Below are 21,712 nucleotides of genomic sequence, written 5' to 3' on the forward strand. Positions count from 1 at the left end.
TTTCTTGTGAGATATGTTTGAGTTGACTACTTCATGAGTCATATATTTTCTACAACAGCAGACGGCAAGGAACTGTTGTGTCTAATGAAGTCTGGGCCATCGTTGTTGACCATGTGGTAAACAGAGGCCTTACCATGGCAGAGGCTGCCAGATTAGTTCACCCCAATCTGAAAATATCAACTGTCAATTCAATCATAAGAACATTTTCTCGAAGAAAACCGGTAAGTCTGCTGGATATGCACTATGCTTTACCATTACATTTACATTACATTTTAGTCATTTAGCAGACGCTCTTATCCAGGCGACACGTTAAGTGCCTTAAGGGCACATCGACAGATTTTTTCACCTAGTCGGCTCGGGGATTAGAACCAGCGACCTTTCGGTTTACTGGCACAACGCTCTTACCCACTAAGCTACCTGCCGCCCCAGACCAAAGCAATTGGAACTTAAACTGTTACAGTGAATGCATGGAAGGATGTGGGTTTGAGAGTGAAAGAAACACAGATTTGTTAAAAACAAATTATGAAAATAAAGAGTAAAGCGGAGTGGTTTGTAATATGGCAGATCATATGAAGAGGGTGCACTTGAAGGAAAGGTTGAGAGAAGGGGAAGTCCTAGAGATGTCTGTGTGGGCATCGGTCCATCATGCTGAGGATCATCTCAGGGGTGAGATCTCCGTTGGACGCAACCTCTGCTACAGGCAGCGCCACCCTGCCTCTGCCTCCTCTGACTGCTCAATCACCACCTCTATGGCAGCCTGCTCAGCCTCTGGCTCATTCTTCACTATGATGTTCTCTATGGCACCTGTATTCTCATCCTCCACCTGGATGATGGCTGCTGCTGCAGCAGCCTTGCCCTTAGGGTAGCCTTGCTAGCTTTGGCAGGTGAGGCGGGTTTGGGCGCATTCTTGGGGGTCTACCGCGTTTTCTCTTCACGGGAGGCTCCACAGGGGCAGGGATAGGCTTGGTGGGTGGAGCCTGCTCCAACTCCATCTCCTCCTCCTCCTCTTCTTCGTCCTCCAGCAGTGCCGCCTCAGCCTCCTCATCCTCTTCATCAATGTCATCCAGCTCAGGATCAGCATTGTCCTCACTGTCGTCGTCATCCATCGTCCTTCCTTGAGCGCATCTTCCTCTTCCTCCCACCTCGTCCTCTCTTGGGTGGGGGTTCCATTCTCTCCTTCACCAGGATCCCGTAACAGTTCTCTGCATGTCTGGCCATGGTGTTCCTGCGGGTGAAGGTCTTGCCACACTTTGTGCACACAAAGGCAGTCGGCACAAAGTTGGGGTCTGGTAGCGCCGGAAGTGCATGTCCAGGAGCTGCTTCTGACGGAAGGTCTTCTCGCACTGGCTACAGGAGTAAGGCTTCTCTCCTGTGTGCGTGCGCCTGTGCTTCTCTCTGTGCATCAGCATGTGGCGCTCTTGTCTGCAGCAGTAGTCACACTGGTCACACTTGAAGCGTTTCTCATTCTTGTGGGACTTCTGGTGCTGGATGAGAGCATAGCGCTCGTGGAACACAGCATCACAGTAACGGCATTTCCTGCCCTGCTCAATGAACGAGTGCTGCTTACGCAGATGGACACCCAGGTCACTCTTGCGGGCGATAGCTGTGTCACAGTGGGGGCAGTGGTGTGTGCTTCTGCAGGATGTGCATCTTCATGGTTCCACTGAAACGGGCGTGGCAGATGTAGCATTCATATGGCTTCACTCCCGAGTCCTCATGTGTCTCTTCAGCTTGTAGGTGTCTCTGCTGGCGTAGCTGCACAGACTGCACATGTTGTAATGCATGTAAATTCACATAACTTGTTCCAGTATTCTTCCAGTATGATCTACTGACAGTATACTCTTGTTCTACCCTCAGAATTGACAGAAGACCCCGTGGTGGTGGCCGTGTGCTGAACGACCAGCAGGAGTGGGCAGTGGTGGAAATGGTGAGGGCCAGGAATGACATACGGCTGTCTGAAATAAAGCAGGCCATTGAGGAGAATGATGACACCTTTGCCAATGTGGCATCCATCAGCCTACCACCAATCACCCGCCTTTTGAAGAGGCACCAGGTATCTATGGAACACATTTACCTGGAGCCTTCTGAGAGAAACAACTGGGGGCCGAGTATGTTCAGGTACAGCACTATATAAATACACTGTATTACTGTTGCTATTAATGCACATGCTACTTCACAATATCATAATGGAACTATACTGTAAAAAGAACTAACCAAAATATATTTTTAGAGGGTGATGGTGCTTGATGCTGCTGTGAACCATCACTGGTATATCTTTGTTGATGATGCGGGCTTCAACCTGGGCCAAAACTTGGCGCCGTGGGCGGAACCTCATTTGCCAACGGGCGTCCGTCCCAAGTGCCTGGACAACGCGGGAAACATTTCCAAGTGCAGCAGCTATCTCTGAAGATGGTGTGGTAGGGACGTAGACCATTACTTGGATCCTACCACGCTGCACACCTCATTGGGTTTCTCAATGAAATGGAGCAGGCCTGTCAAGGTGAAGGGGTCACCTATGTCATTGTGTGGGAAAATGTCAGGTTCCACCATTCAGAGGTTTCAGGTCGCTCCCTGATTCGTGACCCTATACCAGCCCCCCCGGTACTCTCCTTCCTCAACCTTATTAAATTATTGTTTTCATCATGGAGGTGGAAGGTGTACGATCGCCATCCCCATGAGCGTGCCACGCTCCTTCTGGCCATGGAAGAGGCATGTGATGACATCAATGCAGACCAATGTCAAGCTTTGATTCAACATGCCGAAGGTTTCTCCAGCGGTGCATGAACAATGAGGACATTTACTGATGTGGATGAGAATTTATGGCCAAATGCTCTAGGCAGGCTTGATGCTAATTAATGCGTGCTAAACATTATTTTATTTTCATTCATGTAATGTTTCATTTAAATGTCTTACATCTAATTACAGATAGTACTGTATGTTGCAATTACATCAGAAAAATAAAATAAAATCCCCTTGAATGATTGTAGAGGATGTCATCATTGATCACACCTTTGATTACACATTGGATAGATATCATGGAAATGATAGATTGTCAATGTTGTTGGGTAATGTAAGTGTATTGCCTAATGTAAACTGTCATCTACAGTACTGTAGCATATTACTTTCAGCACTTCTAAGGGTTATTAGAAACAATTATCTTGCAGTGATTGCTACTGGATTAACTGGTAGTTAATGATATATTTTTCAATTGAGTAGTTTTAAGTTGTTTTGGTGATTAAACCAATGCTCTCATTACATTTATATTTTGAATCAATGGTTGTGTGGTGAGAGATGTTTCCAATCCAAATGAATGCACAATGACAGGTTTTGAATGAAAGACTGGCTGCCTTACAAGTGTGACCAGCTTGGAGTTTTATACTAAGAGTTGTGAAAATGTACCACCTGCTTGTAGAAAATAGTACCAAAGTGATTAAAACAAAACCGTAATAGGATTTTTTTTTGGGGGATGAATTGTTAATTGATTTTCAATAAGGAACACTGGAGGGAAAACACAACAGAAGAAAAAAGGGGGACCCAACCACTACAGTGAGGGAAAAAAGTATTTGACCCCCTCTCAAATCAGAAGGATTTCTGGCTCCCAGGTGTCTTTTATACAGAGTAGCAGCTGAGATTGGAGCACACTCTTAAAGGGAGTGCTCTAATCTCAGCTTGTTACCTGTGTAAAAGACACCTGTCCACAGAAGCAAACAATCAATCAGATTCCAAACTCTCCACCATGGCCAGAGACCAAAAAGAGCTCTCCAAGGATGTCAGGGACAATTTGCAGACCTACACAAGGCTGGAATGGGCTATAAGACCATAGCCAAGCAGCTTGGTGAGAAGGTGACAACAGTTGGTGCGAATATTCGCAAATGGAAGAAACACAAAATAACTGTCAATCTCCCTCGGCCTAGGGCTCCATGCAAGATCTCACCTCGTGGAGTTGCAATAATCATGAGAACGGTGAGGAATCAGCCCAGAATTACACGGGGAGGATCTTGTCAATGATCTCAAGGCAGCTGGGACCATAGTCACCAAGAAAACTATTGGTAAACACTACGAATCTTCTTTCTCATGGTCTGAGAGTACTTTAGGATCCTTTTGGCAAACTCCCAAGCGGGCTGTCATGTGTCTTTTACTGAGGAGTGGCTTCCGTCTGGCCACTCTACCATAAAGGCCTAATTGGTGAGTATTTTGTATCTGTATTTTGTATCTGTATTTTGTAGTTTTATCCCATCCCTGGTAGTAGAATAATCTGTCTGCAGGGTGTTTTCAGGACCAGGACACTGGAGGCAAAGGACCGGTTTAAACAGGAAAATGTCCTGGAGTTTTATTAAAAATAAATGTTTCACAAATCACTTTGAAAAAGCATTGAAAAGGCAAAATAAAATACCTATCTCTCCTCAGAGCATAATTACTGGGCAATCACTTACAAACTCAAGAGATCAGGGTGTTGTTTTCAGTTCTCGGAACAGGGTTCTGAGAACTGACACATCTCAGTTTTCAACCTAATGCTGAGCTGTTGTGACTTCTATCTCAACAACAGGATGCTGCGCCTCACCTCAGAAGCTCTTTTGGCACTCTGCCTAGAACATTTGGTTTAGACAGAGGACCAGAAAGAGGAACTTGTGCGACACTGTTCTAATGAAGTTTTACTGGCAGAATGTTTTCTTCATTATATCTTCTTCACACAATAACTTACGTTTAGTACCTTTAAGACTAACTGTATGTCATCTTACTTAATGACCTTGTACCTAAGTCAATTTCTGTCACCACAAATGTTATCCACCAGTGCATCTGACTGGGGAAGTAAATATAGGGCTTCATTGACAACATCCTGAAGTATCCCTTTAAGTCAAAACTATAACTGAAATGTCTTTGGCCACCATACCAATCAAAACTACATCAAAAGAGTTCATCAAGAGGTCCATAGTCTTTGAGATAGTGGCTGGGTTGGAGACCCCACCAGCCGCATGGTGGCTCACCAAACGGGCATGAGAGAGTTGACTGCAGCAAGGTGTACTGCTTAACCAGGATGTGGCCCTAATTGGAGAGTGGCTTTAGGGTGGAGTATGCTTCCAACAGCAGGCATTCCCTTCAACATGTTACAGAAGATAATGTGGAGACAGAGATGGGCAGTATCTCTGTTAATACGTATTTGAAATACATATTTCAATGACTTTTGACTATTTTGTCATTTTGTATTGCACTGGCCTGAACTACAACCCTATGTATTTGGAACAAGATACTTTTGAGACCTGTAATTTGTAAAAACATTTTGTTGTTGTAAAATACAACATATTTTTCTATCCCATTCTTTATAGGGGTTGGACATTTTGTGTTCCCCTTTCATCCTGCATTGGTATCAGAAGTCTGATGGCACTATGGTTTGATAAAGTGACTAGTAAATGACAAAAATGTGTACTCTGTATGTAGAGGGGGTGTGGTTTCTTTGATAAGGAAGTGTACACAGATTTTTGGTAGTCGGGCAGAGATAGTTTGTATTTACGTTACATGCATTTGAAATACATATATTAATTACTTCTGAGTATTTAGTCATTTGAATTATGCTGGGATGAACTACACTCCAATGTATTTTGAAAATACTAAATACTTTTCTATACCATTTTTTTATAGCGGTTCACATCTTGTGGCCCCGCTGTCACCCTGCGTTGGTATCAGTAAGTCTGATAGCACTATGGTGTGATAAGAACGTCTGCTAAATGAACTAAATATACATGTAAAAAAGAACACTTGAAAAATATGCTGGGTATTAAAATAATGAGCTCTGCACCCAAAAGAAGGCCAATAATAATACCCAGTGTGCTTTGCAATTGTTAATTTTTACATTGTCATTTTGTCATTTAGCAGAGAGACTCATATCCAGAGAGACTTACCATCAGTACATTCAACTAAGGTAGATGAACAATCTCATATCACAGTCATAGAAAGTTAAAAGCTGTTTTCTTCCGTCACTGAGAATGTTGTTGTAGTGAAGGTGTATACTAGCAAATGTATTTACCTGTATGTATTTGTATTTTATCTACATACAACTACAAATGTATTTTTGTATTTAAGTTTGATACATTAGTCTTTAGAGTATCTGGTATTTAACAAGATCCATTTTTGATGTACAGTATATTTTGCCCATCTCTGTGTTGATATATCGTCTCTCAGTGACTAGCTGATTTGGTTATGGCTACCTAGATTCATGTGGAGATCACAACACCCTTCTCCCCCGACAGAGTCATCAGTAAGCACACACACGGCAGACACACACAGACACACACAGACACACACAGACAGAGACACACACACGCACCGACACACACAGACACATACACGACACATACACACACACACAGACACACACACACAGACACAGACACACACAGACACACACACGGGCAGACAGACAGACAAACAGACAAACAGACACACACACACACACACAGACAGAGACACACACACACACAGACACACACAGACACAGACACATACACGACACACACACACAGACACACACACACAGACACACACACACACACAAATACCATCCTCATCAATGAACCAGTCAATGTTAATGTCTCTCTCTCTCCCTCTCTCTCTCTGTTTCTCTCCCTGTCCCCTCCCTCCTCTCCTCTCTCAGTGCTGGGTCATGCGTGTGCGGCCCAGTCTGTCCTGGTAGCGGGCCTGTCTGAGGTCCACAGGAAGGGCTATCCTCTGTGGAGCAGGCCCTGTCAGGGAAGGTGCTCCAGGTGTCCTCCATGGCCTGCTTCCAGCTGGCTCCCAGTACATCCTACTGGGGCTGGCTGAGCACGTATTTCTGACACACCTATTGCTGCTACATTGTTCGTACACAGAGACAAACTGGGTTTGAGATTTCGAATGTCAATGGACACCATATGTAGTTAGGATGAAGTTAGAATGTGGAGTTTTGGAACCAACTGCCAACACGGAGGATAGTGTTCTGAACTCTGGAAGCTAGGGGTTAGGATGCCCCCTACTGGTGTATTAGAGACAGACAAGAGACGTTTGAACCAAATGAATGCTTCTTTCTCTTCCCAGTCTTCCTCTCTTCTCTGTTCCAGGCTCTGTGATCTCCTTCCACCTGACACCCAGTCATATCAGAGGCATCTCCCTGCACTTCCTCCCCTGTGGATATACTGCTACATAGATGACTGGAAATAGCTGATTCATTGTGTCAATCAATTCAATAACAGAGCAATTCCAATGTCATGATTTTGACTTTTGTATTGAAAGATCACATTGATTCAGTAATTGATTCAGAATACAGAATTGTTTGGATTCATACATGGACATGGGTGATTTAAATATTCTCATCTGATCATAAATGGATCAACAATGATCCCAGTTTCTGATTTGACTGGTTTGCCAGTACTACAGTTTACATCAAGAGAAAAAGAGACCCATTTCCAGAGGATTGCAACAGCCAAGAGGTGATCAGGTAGACAGTAAAAGTCCGAAGCCTGAGTGTCAGTCTGTATGTGCCATCATGCCATCTGTTAAGCAAGACCACTAACAGATCTGGGACCAGGCTTTTATTTTTTTTTACAATAACGTTAAAAAGGGGAATTGAACCAGATCATAGGCCTACTGGAAGACTGTTAATAACCCAGAAGCTCTCCATCAATATGTCTGAAATGGTTGAAATCATCTGTACCTACTGGTAATTATTGAGATATGATTTTGTACCAATCCCAAACCCAGGATAGAGGGGCTGAGTGAATGTGGTCTGGACTCTGTGGAGGAGGGTCATTGTGTCAGAGACTGCTGTAGAAGGACAGAGTTCCTGCCCTGTGGTCCAGGTCCACTCCTACTCTGGAGGACCAGGGGACAGATATTTCTGTTTTATTAGCATTGTGCCAAAACCTACAATGGGGAGGGGATAGCACTCCAAAGTCCAGGACTGACTGTTACCTAGAAATGTAGACTCTGGGACCTTTCCTTTCCTGATGATCCCTCTATATGACACTACTATTTCAACCCATCCACCGCTCCACTCTACCTCCCAGTAGCAGACTCCAGACAGGCCGAGTTCTACACAGCAGCTGTCTCCAGTAGTCAGGATAGGGCTGAGCTTTATTAGTGGCTGTCACCTTCAGTTTCCCTCAGACAGGCTGAGTTCTGGATGAGCTGTATTCAGATCCAATGTCAGCTGGAGGACGTCTGACTGATGAACAACAAAACCCAATAAGTAAAAGAAAGAACATATATGTTGTCTTTGAGAGGGTGTTTGAATATCACTTACAGAGGGACAACTCTTCTTTGGTCTTCAGCTAAGGAGACATTTCGAATTCTGTCACTATTAAAAAATGCAACTTCATATCACATGTATCAAGGCAGTTGAGTTACCTGGAGGAAATGGATGTGATCCTCTGTGTGTGAGAGCTGCTCCAGCTCAGTGCTTCTCTTCCTCAGCTCAGCTATCTCCTGCTCCAGTTGCTCCAGGAGTCCTTCAGCTTGACTCACTTGAGCCTTCTCTTGGGCTCTGATCAGCTCCTTCACCTCAGAGCGCCTTCTCTCAATGGAGCGGATCAGCTCAGTAAAGATTGTCTCATACTTACTAACTTCTGCCTGTACAGAGCACTGATAACTCACAGAGAGAGAGGAGGGGTCAATTTCCACTGTTACTGGATTCCAGACAACCTGTTCCCCAGTGTTGTCTTGGTACTATTTTCACAAGTGTGTGGTAAAATTTCACAACTCTTAGAACAAAACTCATCACAGAACGTCAAAAAGGCTGTTACTTTTTTCTTCAAAACTTGAAGCACATTTTCAATTGACTAAGTACAAAACACAAAACTACACAGATAACATTTACACCAAACCTAAATCAGTGTTTCATCTAGAAATACCTTTCATATAAAGTAAATGCCTTTCACAATGCAATGCTCACAATACTTTTCATATGATTCTCTTCTCATTTGTTTAAATACATTTGACCATCACTTAGTCTAACTGCGCTTAATGGTTAATCACTTAACCGTTTGGTAAAACTATAGATTTTAAACTGGTTTGTCTACTATATAAGGATTTTGAGAACTACAGAAATAAAATGTGTTTGTAAAGTATAAACATCTAGATAACATGTATGATACATGATAACCATACATAATGACTACTCATTATTGCTAATTAATTCCACATAGTGGGAACCACAATTGGTCACCATATAAAAGGATGTTTATGAACATTTCTTTCAACATGGAGCAGGATAGACAGCAAGGGAGAGGAAGAAATCAAAGAGCTTGTGGACAAGGGGCCAATCAGAGAGGAGGGATGGGCCCCATTAAAGAGGTCAGAGAGGTCAAAGAGGTGGACATGGGTCCCGTCAAAGAGGTCAGAGGTCAAAGAGGTGGACATGGGTCCCGTCAAAGAGCTGGACATCAGAGAGAGGGAGGCAGACGGCAGGGAACTGTTGTGTCTAATGAAGTCTAGGCCATCGTCGTTGACCATGTGGTAAATAGAGGCCTTACCATGGCAGAGGCTGCCAGATTAGTTCACCCCAATCTGAAAAGATCAACTGTCAATTCAATCATAAGAACATTTTCTCCAAGAAAACCGGTAAGTCTGCTGGATATGCACTATGCTTTACCATTACATTTACAATAAATTACATGTTGTAATGCATGTAAATTCACATAACTTGTTCCAGTATTCTTCCAGTATGATCTACTGACAGTATACTCTTGTTCTACCCTCAGAATTGACAGAAGACCCCGTGGTGGTGGTGGTCGTGTGCTGACCGACCAGCAGGAGTGGGCAGTGGTGGAAATGGTGAGGGACAGGAATGACATACGTCTGTCTGAAATAAAGCAGGCCATTGAGGAGAATGATGACACCTTTGCCAATGTGGCACCCATCAGCCTACCAACAGTCACCCGCCTTTTGAAGAGGCACCAGGTATCTATGGAACACATTGACCTGGAGCCTTCTGAGAGAAACAACTGGGGGCCGAGTATGTTCAGGTACAGCACTATATAAATACACTGTATTACTGTTGCTATTAATGCACATGCTACTTCACAATATCATAATGGAACTATACTGTAAAAAGAACTAACCAAAATATATTTTTAGAGGGTGATGGTGCTTGATGCTGCTGTGAACCATCACTAGTATATCTTGTTGATGAAGCGGGCTTCAACCTGGGCCAAAACTTGGCGCCGTGGGCGGAACCTCATCTGCCGACGGGCGTCCGTCCAAGTGCCTGGACAACGCGGGGAAACATTTCCAAGAGCAGCAGTTATCTCTGAAGATGGTGTGGTAGGACGTAGACCATTACTTGGATCCTACCACGCTGCACACCTCATTGGGTTTCTCAATGAAATGGAGCAGGCCTGTCAAGGTGAAGGGGTCACCTATGTCATTGTGTGGGACAATGTCAGGTTCCACCATTCAGAGGTGGTTCAGGCATGGTTTCGGGTCCCTCCCTGATTCGTGACCCTATACCAGCCCCCGGTACTCTCCTTCCTCAACCTTATTAAATTATTTTTTTCATCATGGAGGTGGAAGGTGTACGATCGCCATCCCCATGAGCGTGCCACCCTCCTTCTGGCCATGGAAGAGGCATGTGATGACATCAATGCAGACCAATGTCAAGCTTTGATTCAACATGCCGAAAGGTTTCTCCAGCGGTGCATGAACAATGAGGACATTTACTGATGTGGATGAGAATTTATGGCCAAATGCTCTAGATAGGCTTGATGCTAATTAATGCGTGCTAAACATTATTTTATTTTCATTCATGTAATGTTTCATTTAAATGTCTTACATCTAATTACAGACAGTACTGTATGTTGCAATTATATCAGAAAAAATAAAAAAAATTCCCCATGAATGATTGTAGAGGATGTCATCATTGATCACACCTTTGATTACACATTGGATAGATATCATGGAAATGATAGATTGTCAATGTTGTTGGGTAATGTAAGTGTATTGCCTAATGTAAACTGTCATCTACAGTACTGTAGCATATTAATTTCAGCACTTCTAAGGGTTATTTGAAACAATTATCTTGCAGTGATTGCTATTGGATTAACTGGTAGTTAATGATATATTTTCAATTGAGTAGTTTTAAGTTGTTTTGGTGATTAAACCAATGCTCTCATTACATTTATATTTTGAATCAATGGTTGTGTGGTGAGAGATGTTTCCAATCCAAATGAATGCACAATGACAGGTTTTGAATGAAAGACTGGCTGGTTACAAGCGTGACCAGCTAGGAGTTTTATACTAAGAGTTGTGAAAATGTACCACCTGCTTGTGAAAATAGTACCAAAGTGATTAAAACAAAACCGTAATAGGATTTTTTTGAGCGGGGATGAATTGTTAATTGATTTTCAATAAGGAACACTGAGGGAAAACACAACAGAAGAAAAAGGGGGGACTCAACCACTACAGTGAGGGAAAAAAGTATTTGACCCCCTCTCAATCAGAAGGATTTCTGGCTCCCAGGTGTCTTTTATACAGGTAACGAGCTGAGATTAGGAGCACACCCTTAAAAGGAGTGCTCCTAATCTCAGCTTTTACCTGTATAAAAGACACCTGTCCAAAGAAGCAAACAATCAATCAGATTCCAAACTCTCCACCATGGCCAAGACCAAAGAGCTCTCCAAGGATGTCAGGGACAAGATTTTAGACCTACACAAGGCTGGAATGGGCTACAAGACCATCGCCAAGCAGCTTGGTGAGAAGGTGACAACAGTTGGTGCGAATATTGCAAAGCGGCAGAAACACAAAAGAACTGTCAATCTCTCTCGGCCTGGGGCTCCATGCAAGATCTCACCTCGTGGAGTTGCAATGATCATGAGAACGATGAGGAATCAGCCCAGAACTACACGGGAGGATCTTGTCAATGATCTCAAGGCAGCTGGGACCATAGTCACCAAGAAAACTATTGGTAACACACTACGCCGTGAAGGATTGAAATCCTGCAGCACCTGCAAGGTCCCCTGCTGGCCACCATCAACATCTCTTTAAGTCCATCTGGAGATGGGGATGGTGCTGACCCACCATCAACATCTCTTTAAGTCCATCTGGAGATAGGGATGGTGCTGACCACCATCAACATCTCTTTAAGTCCATCTGGAGATGGGGATGGTGCTGACCACCATCAACATCTCTTTAAGTCCATCTGGAGATGGGGATGGTGCTGAACACCATCAACATATCTTTAAGTCCATCTGGAGATGGGGATGGTGCTGACCTCCATCAACATCTCTTTAAGTCCATCTGGAAAGTCTCCTTTATCATTACCATCAGTGTCCCTGTACTGCCTGTAGGCCCGTATGACCGTACGTGGACTGCCAATGCCAAACCTCTGGCAGAGAGATTCTATCACTGTTTCTCCATACAGTGCTCCTGCATCCTCTGGCCAGTATTGAGCATAAAGCAGGAGGGGGAGCAGCCTGGAGTCCTGTCTTCTTCAGTTTCTCCACCAACTCAGCCAACATGTTATTCATCCTCAGATTAGGCCTTGGAGTGAAGGTCTGTCTGCACTGAGGATGTCACACCCCCACATCTAAAGGTCCAGCATGACAGTGAGCAGGAGGAGCAGCTTGGAGTCCTGTCTTCTTCAGTTTCTCCACCACTTAGGCGAGCACAGCACTCCTGTTCAGAATAGGTCTTGGGGTGAAGGTATGTCTGCACTGCACTCAATCTGGTTTATTTAGTACCCCAGCGCAGGTTAAGTAGTGGAAAGAACATGTTGGGTTATTTTGACCCAGACAGTTTGGTTGCGTGAATAACCCAATATGTTGGGTTGTTAGTATTAACAGAACACGGGTTAATTTAACCATCAGTTGGGTATTTTTACTCTCATGCTTGGTTGACCTAGCAACTGGGTCTGTTTTAATGTCATGCTTGGTTGACCTAGCAACTGGGTCTGTTTTAATGTCATGCTCGGTTGACCTAGCAACTGGGTCTGTTTTAATGTCATGCTCGGTTGACCTATTAACTGGGTCTGTTTTAATGTCATGCTTGGTTGACCTAGCAACTGGGTCTGTTTTAATGTCATGCTTGGTTGACCTAGCAACTGGGTCTGTTTTAATGTCATGCTTGGTTGACCTAGCAACTGGGTCTGTTTAATGTCGTGCTTGGTTGACCTAGCAACTGGGTTTGTTTTAATGTCATGCTTGGTTAACCTAGCAACTGGGTCTGTTTTAATGTCATGCTTGGTTGACCTAGCAACTGGGTCTGTTTTAATGTAATGCTTGGTTGACCTAGCAACTGGGTCTGATTTAATGTCATGCTAGGTTGACCTAGCAACTGGGTCTGTTTTAATGTCATGCTTCGGTTGACCTAGCAACTGGGTCTGTTTTAATGTCATGCTTGGTTGACCTAGCAACTGGGTCTGTTTTAATGTCATGCTTGGTTGACCTAGCAACTGGGTCTGTTTTAATGTCATGCTTGGTTGACCTAGCAACTGGGTCTGTTTTAATGTCATGCTTGGTTGACCTAGCAACTGGGTCTGTTTTAATGTCATGCTTGGTTGACCTAGCAAATGGGTCTGTTTTAATGTCATGCTTGGTTGACCTAGTGACTGGGTCTTTTCTAATGTCATGCTTGGTTGACCTAGCAACTGGGTCTGTTTTAATGTCATGCTTGGTTGACCTAGCAACTGGTCTGTTTTAATGTTATGCTTGGTTGCCTAGCAACTGGGTCTGTTTTAATGTCATGCTCGGTTGACCTAGCAACTGGGTCTGTTTTAATGTCATGCTTGGTTGACCTAGCAACTGGGTCTGTTTTTAATGTCATGCTTGGTTGACCTAGCAACTGGGTCTGTTTTAATGTCATGCTTGGTTGACCTAGCAACTGGGTCTGTTTTAATGTCATGCTTGGTTGACCTAGCAACTGGGTCTGTTTTAATGTCATGCTTGGTTGACCTAGCAACTGGGTTTGTTTTAATGTCATGCTTGGTTTACCTAGCAACTGGGTCTGTTTAATGTCATGCTTGGTTGACCTAGCAACTGGGTCTGTTTTAATGTCATGCTTGGTGGACTTAGCAACTTGGTCTTTTTAATGTCATGCTTGGTTGACCTAGCAACTGGGTCTGTTTTAATGTCATGCTTGGTGGACTTAGCAACTGGGTCTTTTTTAATGTCATGCTCGGTTGACCTGCAACTGGGTCTGTTTTAATGTCATGCTTGGTTGACCTAGCAACTGGGTCTGTTTTAATGTCATGCTAGGTTGACCTAGCAACTGGGTCTGTTTTAATGTCATGCTCGGGTTGACCTAGCAACTGGGTCTGTTTTAATGTCATGCTTGGTTGACCTAGCAACTGGGTCTGTTTTAATGTCATGCTTGGTTGACCTAGCAACTGGGTCTGTTTTAATGTCGTGCTTGGTTGACCTAGCAACTGGGTCTGTTTTAATGTCATGCTTGGTTGACCTAGTAACTGGGTCTGTTCTAATGTCATGCTTGGTTGACCTAGCAACTGGGTCTATTTTCAATGTCATGCTTGGTTGACCTAGCAACTGGGTCTGTTTAATGTCATGATTGGTTGACCTAGCAACTGGGTCTGTTTTAATGTCATGCTCGGTTGACCTAGCAACTGGGTCTGTTTTAATGTCTTGCTTGGTTGACCTAGCAACTGGGTCTGTTTTAATGTCATGCTTGATTGACCTAGCAACTGGGTCTGTTTTAATGTCATGCTTGGTTGACCTAGCAACTGGGTCTGTTTAATGTCATGCTCGGTTGACCTAGCAACTGGGTCTGTTTAATGTCATGCTTGATTGACCTAGCAACTGGGTCTGTTTTAATGTCATGCTTGGTTGACCTAGCAACTGGGTCTGTTTTAATGTCATGCTCGGTTGACCTAGTAACTGGGTCTGTTTTAATGTCATGCTCGGTTGACCTAGCAACTGGGTCTGTTTTAATGTCATGCTTGGTTGACCTAGCAACTGGGTCTGTTTTAATGTCATGCTTGGTTGGCCTAGCAACTGGGTCTGTTTTAATGTCATGCTCGGTTGACCTAGCAACTGGGTCTGTTTTAATGTCATGCTTGGTTGACCTAGCAACTGGGTCTGTTTTAATGTCATGCTCGGTTGACCTAGCAACTGTGTCTGTTTTAATGTCATGCTTGGTTGACCTAGCAACTGGGTCTGTTTTAATGTCATCCTTACTGTAGGTTATTTTAAGGCGTTTACATACTGTAAACTCAATGTTTCCTTATTAAATTATTCTATAATATGTAGAGTATTTATTCCATATTATAATAAGGTATACCACTGTATTATAGCCCAACAATGAGACATACGTGGACTTTTAGGAAACTCTATAAGCATAATTGAAGCTACAAAAATGTCAATGTTCAACCTTAACATGTGCTAACTACGCAACAGACCAGATGAACAGGAATTATATTTACTCTCATGGGTGGCTAAAAATAACTATCTGAAAGCCACACCCTACTAAACTATGCCTACAGTTTTTGATCTGACCTGCTGGGTCATATCTCAATAACCAAGCAACAATAACCCAACACCCAGCATCCATAACCCAGCAGTTTTTAAAGAAAACAACCCAACTAAGTGACCCAACGCCTGCAACCCAACATTTGGGTCAACCAAACAACCCAGTATTTTTAGAGTGTGGGGACAGGTGTAGACCCCTTTCAGATCATCCTGATCCCAGCTTTCTTTAATACAGCCCATACAGTAGCTGTGTCCACAGGCAGTAGTCACCGGATCCTTCAGTGGATCCAGACAGACGGAGCAACAGAACAGTTCTAGATTGTCAGCCATTTTAGTGCTTTCACCTGAAGGTTGAGCAACAGGGTGTCAAAAATGACTTTCTGTTTCATGGAACTCTACACCAGAGGACAGGGAGGGGCTTCCTCTTGACTTGTACTCTGTATCTACAGGTTTTTGGTGGATGGAAGTCAAGCTAAGAAGATGACGTTGCATACAGCTTGTCACAGGGAATAGTAACTGGATCCTTTGGTAGATCCAGACAGCAAAGTGGATATTTTTAAAAGGGCCTCTGCAATGTCCATACAACAAACTGCACAGCAGAGTATCAGAGATAACTTTAATTTCTTTGAAAGTCTGAGTGGTGGGGGAGGCCTTTTAGATCTGTTTGGAGACGTTAGTCCTGGATGGATGCACTGAGGTATATAGGGATGGAAGCCATAGTGACGTGTAACCAAATATAGGGTTGTGGTAAAACATTACAACGTTTTAAAGGTTCCATAAATGTACAGTGACCTATTCAGAAGCCACAGTGGTGAATGATGAATATGTCAAATCAAAAGTTATCTTTCATTTTCAGTCATGTAAAATGATCATAAATTGTAAAGAAACATGTGGATGCAGTGGGGTGCAAATACCTCTGTAGAATTAATTAAGCGAGAAATGGCGGTGGAAACGGCTTTATGCACAAATATTGATATAATAACCATCATATTGAAGTAAACTTGGAGTCACACGATGATATGTGGTGTGGTCCTCCCACTACGACTCGGGAAACCATACAGTTTATTAAGCTACAGATGAAATAAGTTATGCTGAACTTCACAGGGTGGTGAAAGTGCACGGTGATGAGCTTGATGCTCCTTTCCAATAAATATCGAGGGTCTTTTGTCCATAATAATGTCATCATGTAGGTAGCCTGTCCAGAGTGGGCACGTTCACTATATAATGCACAACCAAATCTGACAAAACCATCAGTAGAGTTGAAAATGTGATGGAAACCCATTTAACAGAAAGTTTTTAACCGGTTTTTGTATTTTCCCAAAAATATATTTGTATGTGCATTACATCATCATGCACAGCCATTTATCCTCAACAAGTCAATTTGATGGAAACATCTCTGCTGGTAAAATTCACGTTTTTATGAAGATTTACAATATTCGCCAGTCGAATGGAAACAGATTTTCATGCGAATTTTCAAAAATCTGCATAAAAACAATATCCTCATCTATAACTGGGTCTGTTTTAATGTCATGCTTGGTTGACCTAGCAACTGGGTCTGTTTTAATGTCATGCTTGGTTGACCTAGCAACTGGGTCTGTTTTAATGTCATGCTTGGTTGACCTAGCAACTGGGTCTGTTTTAATGTCATGCTAGGTTGACCTAGCAACTGGGTCTGTTTTAATGTCATGCTCGGTTGACCTAGCAACTGGGTCTGTTTTAATGTCATGCTTGGTTGACCTAGCAACTGGGTCTGTTTTAATGTCATGCTTGGTTTACCTAGCAACTGGGTCTGTTTTAATGTCATGCTTGGTTGACCTAGCAACAGGGTCTGTTTATTGTCATGCTTGGTTGACCTAGCAACTGGGTCTGTTCTAATGTCATGCTTGGTTGACCTAGTAACTGGGTCTGTTTTAATGTCATGCTTGGTTGACCTAGTAATTGGGTCTGTTCTAATGTCATGCTTGGTTGACCTAGCAACTGGGTCTGTTTTAATGTCATGCTTGGTTGACCTAGCAACTGGGTCTGTTTTAATGTCATGCTTGGTTGACCTAGCAACTGGGTCTGTTTTAATGTCATGCTTGGTTGACCTAGCAACTGGGTCTGTTTTTAATGTCATGCTCGGTTGACCTAGCAGCTGGGTCTGTTCTAATGTCATGCTTGGTTGACCTAGCAACTGGGTCTGTTTTAATGTCATGCTTGGTTGACCTAGCAACTGGGTCTGTTTTAATGTCATGCTTGGTTGACCTAGCAACTGGGTCTGTTTAATGTCATGCTCGGTTGACCTAGCAACTGGGTCTGTTTTAATGTCATGCTTGGTTGACCTAGCAACTGGGTCTGTTTTAATGTCATGCTTGGTTGACCTAGCAACTGGGTCTGTTTAATGTCATGCGGTTGACCTAGCAACTGGGTCTGTTTTAATGTCATGCTTGGTTGACCTAGCAACTGGGTCTGTTTTAATGTCATGCTTGGTTGTCCTAGCAACTGGGTCTGTTTTAATGTCATGCTTGGTTGACCTAGCAACTGGGTCTGTTTAATGTCATGCTTGGTTGTCCTAGCAACTGGGTCTGTTTTAATGTCATGCTTGGTTGACCTAGCAACTGGGTCTGTTTTTAATGTCATGCTTGGTTGCCCCTAGCAACTGGGTCTGTTTTAATGTCATCCTTACTGTAGGTTATTTTAAGGCGTTTACATACTGTAAACTCAATGTTTCCTTATTAAATTCTTCTATAATATGTAGAGTATTTATTACATATTATAATAAGGTACATTCAGGCGTTTGGAAATTGCTCCCAAGGATGAACCAGACTTGTGGAGGTCTACAATTGTTTTTCTGAGGTCTTGGCTGATTTCTTTTGATTTTCCCATGATGTCAAGCAAAAAGGCACTGAGTTAGAAGGTAGGCCTTGAAATACATCCACAGGTACACCTCCAATTGACTAAAATGATGTCAATTAGCCTATCAGAAGCTTCTAAAGCCATGACATCATTTTCTGGAATTTTCCAAGCTGTTTAAAGGCAGTCAACTTAGTGTATGTAAACTTCTGACCCACTGGAATTGTGATTAAATGTAGTAATCTGTCTGTAAACAATTGTCATGCACAAAGTAGATGTCCTAAGCGACTTGCCAAAACTATAGTTTGTTAACAAGAAATTTGTGGAGTGGTTGAAAAACTAGTTTTAATGACTCCTAAGTGTATGTAAACTTCCGACTTCAACTGTAAATAAAGTATATTTATTTCTAAACAGTAAAACAGATAGGTATGAAAATACCCTCAAATAAAAGGTGACATTCTGTACACTGTCGCCTCATATAAATCATTTAATATAAATTCTAAAATGCTGGAGTATAGAGCCAAATTCAAAGTTTAATAAATTAGAAAACCAAGGGTGGGTCAAAATTATTCCCATAATGTAGAAGTTTCAGTAGATTAGGAACTGCTTCCTATAAAGCTATGTGGAGTATAATGTAGCTGGACATTGTAAAGTCTGCTTCCTATAAAGCTATGTGTAGTATAATGTAGATGGACATTGTAAAGTCTGCTTCCTATAAAGCTATGTGGAGTATAATGTAGCTGGACATTGTAAAGTCTGCTTCCTATAAAGCTATGTGGTGTATAATGTAGCTGGACATTGTAAAGTCTGCTTCCTATAAAGCTATGTGGAGTATAATGTAGCTGGACATTGTAAAGTCTGCTTCCTATAAAGCTATGTGGAGTATAATGTAGCTGGACATTGTAAAGTCTGCTTCCTATAAAGCTATGTGAGTATAATGTAGCTGGACATTGTAAAGTCTGCTTCTATAAAGCTATGTGGAGTATAATGTAGCTGGACATTGTAAAGTCTGCTTCCTATAAAGCTATGTGTAGTATAATGTAGATGGACATTGTAAAGTCTGCTTCCTATAAAGCTATGTGGGTTAATGTAGCTGGACATTGTAAAGTCTGCTTCCTATAAAGCTATGTGGTGTATAATGTAGCTGGACATTGTAAAGTCTGCTTCCTATAAAGCTATGTGGAGTATAATGTAGCTGGACATTGTAAAGTCTGCTTCCTATAAAGCTATGTGGAGTATAATGTAGCTGGACATTGTAAAGTCTGCTTCCTATAAAGCTATGTGGTGTATAATGTAGATGGACATTGTAAGTCTACTTCCTATAAAGCTATGTGAGTATAATGTAGATGGACATTGTAAGTCTACTTCCTATAAAGCTATGTGGAGTTCAATGTAGCTGGACATTGGTAAAAGTCTGCTTCCTATAAAGCTATGTGGTGTATAATGTAGCTGGACATTGTAAAGTCTGCTTCCTATAAAGCTATGTGGAGTATAATGTAGCTGGACATTGTAAAGTCTGCTTCCTATAAAGCTATGTGGAGTATAATGTAGCTGGACATTGTAAAGTCTGCTTCCTATAAAGCTATGTGGAGTATAATGTAGCTGGACATTGTAAAGTCTGCTTCCTATAAAGCTATGTGAGTATAATGTAGCTGGACATTGTAAAGTCTGCTTCCTATAAAGCATGTGTAGTATAATGTAGATGGACATTGTAAAGTCTGCTTCCTATAAAGCTATGTGGTGTATAATGTAGCTGGACATTGTAAAGTCTGCTTCCTATAAAGCTATGTGGAGTATAATGTAGCTGGACATTGTAAAGTCTGCTTCCTATAAAGCTATGTGGAGTATAATGTAGCTGGACATTGTAAAGTCTGTTTCCTATAAAGCTATGTGTAGTATAATGTAGCTGGACATTGTAAAGTCTGCTTCCTATAAAGCTATGTGTAGTATAATGTAGCTGGACATTGTAAAGTCTGATTCCTATAAAGCTATGTGGAGTATAATGTAGCTGGACATTGTAAAGTCTGCTTCCTATAAAGCTATGTGGAGTATAATGTAGCTGGACATTGTAAAGTATGCTTCCTATAAAGCTATGTGGAGTATAATGTAGCTGGACATTGTAAAGTCTGATTCCTATAAAGCTATGTGGAGTATAATGTAGCTGGACATTGCAAAGTCTGATTCCTATAAAGCTATGTGGGAGTATAATGTAGCTGGACATTGTAAAGTCTGCTTCCTATAAAGCTATGTGGAGTATAATGTAGCTGGACATTGTAAAGTCTGCTTCCTATAAAGCTATGTGGAGTTAATGTAGCTGGACATTGTAAAGTCTGATTCCTATAAAGCTATGTGGAGTATAATGTAGCTGGACATTGTAAAGTCTGCTTCCTATAAAGCTATGTGGGAGTATAATGTAGCTGGACATTGTAAAGTCTGCTTCCTATAAAGCTATGTGGTGTATAATGTAGCTGGACATTGTAAAGTCTGCTTCCTATAAAGCTATGTGGTGTATAATGTAGCTGGACATTGTAAAGTCTGCTTCCTATAAAGCTATGTGGAGTATAATGTAGCTGGACATTGTAAAGTCTGCTTCCTATAAAGCTATGTGGTGTATAATGTAGCTGGACATTGTAAAGTCTGCTTCCTATAAAGCTATGTGGAGTATAATGTAGTTGGACATTGTAAAGTCTGCTTCCTATAAAGCTATGTGTAGTATAATGTAGCTGGACATTGTAAAGTCTGCTTCCTATAAAGCTATGTGGAGTATAATGTAGCTGGACATTGTAAAGTCTGCTTCCTATAAAGCTATGTGAGTATAATGTAGCTGGACATTGTAAAGTCTGCTTCCTATAAAGCTATCTGGTGTATAATGTAGCTGGACATTGTAAAGTCTGCTTCCTATAAAGCTATGTGGAGTATAATGTAGCTGGACATTGTAAAGTCTGCTTCCTATAAAGCTATGTGGTGTATAATGTAGCTGTACATTGTAAAGTCTGCTTCCTATAAAGCTATGTGAGTATAATGTAGTTGGACATTGTAAAGTCTGCTTCCTATAAAGCTATGTGTAGTATAATGTAGCTGGACATTGTAAAGTCTGCTTCCTATAAAGCTATGTGGAGTATAATGTAGCTGGACATTGTAAAGTCTGCTTCCTATAAAGCTATGTGTAGTATAATGTAGCTGGACATTGTAAAGTCTGCTTCCTATAAAGCTATGTGGAGTATAATGTAGCTGGACATTGTAAAGTCTGCTTCCTATAAAGCTATGTGGGAGTATAATGTAGCTGGACATTGTAAAGTATGCTTCCTATAAAGCTATGTGGAGTATAATGTAGCTGGACATTGTAAAGTATGCTTCCTATAAAGCTATGTGGAGTATAATGTAGCTGGACATTGTAAAGTCATACACACAATTATATTACTTCTTATTGACATTCA

The 21,712-nt window shown here is 42.0% G+C and overlaps 1 pseudogene; it reads right to left on the bottom strand.

Moving 5' to 3' along the window:
• Positions 1-614: 614 nt before the first annotated feature.
• LOC121556715 lies at positions 615-1,772 on the bottom strand (annotated as a pseudogene).
• Between the last annotated feature and the right edge of the window lie 19,940 nt (positions 1,773-21,712).

This window comes from Coregonus clupeaformis, unplaced genomic scaffold (assembly GCF_020615455.1).
Source record: "Coregonus clupeaformis isolate EN_2021a unplaced genomic scaffold, ASM2061545v1 scaf1207, whole genome shotgun sequence".
Classification (NCBI taxonomy): domain Eukaryota; kingdom Metazoa; phylum Chordata; class Actinopteri; order Salmoniformes; family Salmonidae; genus Coregonus; species Coregonus clupeaformis.